Raw genomic sequence first — 1,232 nt, 5'->3', positions numbered from 1 at the left:
CCTATTGCTGCTTACATTCCAAACAGATTCTGAGAAATCATATTGACTTGCTGAGTCAATATTTTGTTCTGAGCTAATATGGCATTCAGAGTATCAATCTTAAGAACTCCTTTCTTCTGATTTGTCCCATTATTCACAAGATTCCTTTCAGAAGTATACATGAATAGGTTATTTACAACCATTTCAATGAGTTCCTGAGCTTCTGCAGGCATCTTCTTCAGATGAAGAGATCCTCCAGCAGAGCTGTCCAATGACATCTTGGACAGTTCAGATAGACCATCATAGAAAATACCTATGATGCTCCATTCTGAAAGCATGTCAGAAGGACACCTTCTGATCAATTTCTTGTATCTTTCCCAGGCTTCATAGAGGGATTCACCTTCCTTTTGTCTGAAGGTTTGGACTTCCACTCTAAGCTTGCTGAATTTTTGAGGTGGAAAGAATTTTGCCAAGAAGGCATTGACTAGCTTTTTCCAAGAGTTTAGGCTTTCTTTAGGTTGTGAATCCAACCATGTTCTAGCTCTGTCTCTTACAGCAAAGGGAAAAAGCATAAGCTTGTAGACCTCGGGATCAACCCCATTGGTCTTGACAGTGTCACAGATTTGTAAGAATTCAGCTAAGAACTGATGAGGATCTTCCAATGGAAGTCCATGAAACTTGCAATTCTGTTGCATTAGAGAAACTAATTGAGGCTTAAGCTCAAAGTTGTTTGCTCCAATGGCAGGGATTGAGATGCTTCTCCCATAGAAGTCAGGGGTAGGTGCAATAAAGTCACCAAGCACCTTCCTTGTATTGTTGCCATTGTTGTTGTTTTCGGCTGCCATGGCTTCTTCTTGTTTGAAAAGTTCTGTTAGGTCCTCTATAGAGAGTTGTACTTTAACTTCTCTTAGCTTTCTCTTCAAGGTCCTTTCAGGTTCAAGATCAGCTTCAACAAGAATGCCTTTGTCCTTGCTCCTGCTCATATAAAAAGAGAGGAGAAGAAAATATGGAATCCTCTATGTCATAGTATAGAGATTTCTTGAGGTGTCAGAGGTAAAGAAGAATAGAAGGAGAAGGTAGAGAAGAAAGAATTCGAACTTATCAAGAGGGATAGAGTTTGAATTGTACATTGAGGAGGAGTGTTAGTCCATAAATAGAAGGATGTGAGAAGAGGGGAAGAATTTTCGAAAATAAAGTAAAAAGATTTTGAAATAATTAAGAGAAATTTTGAAAATTTGGTAAATGATTTTCGA

The 1,232-nt window shown here is 38.5% G+C and overlaps 1 non-coding gene across 1 annotated transcript; it reads left to right on the top strand.

Annotated features, from left to right (window-relative positions):
• The first annotated feature begins 311 nt into the window (after positions 1–311).
• Positions 312–419, top strand: LOC112761568 (small nucleolar RNA R71). The gene has a single exon (XR_003181957.1). It is a non-coding gene; the product is annotated as a small nucleolar RNA R71 (small nucleolar RNA).
• Positions 420–1,232: the final 813 nt, after the last annotated feature.

The sequence above is a fragment of the Arachis hypogaea genome, chromosome 16 (genome assembly GCF_003086295.3).
Source record: "Arachis hypogaea cultivar Tifrunner chromosome 16, arahy.Tifrunner.gnm2.J5K5, whole genome shotgun sequence".
Lineage (NCBI taxonomy): Eukaryota > Viridiplantae > Streptophyta > Magnoliopsida > Fabales > Fabaceae > Arachis > Arachis hypogaea.
The sequence above is the reverse complement of the archived record's forward strand: the minus strand, read 5'-3'. Positions and strand labels throughout refer to the sequence as shown.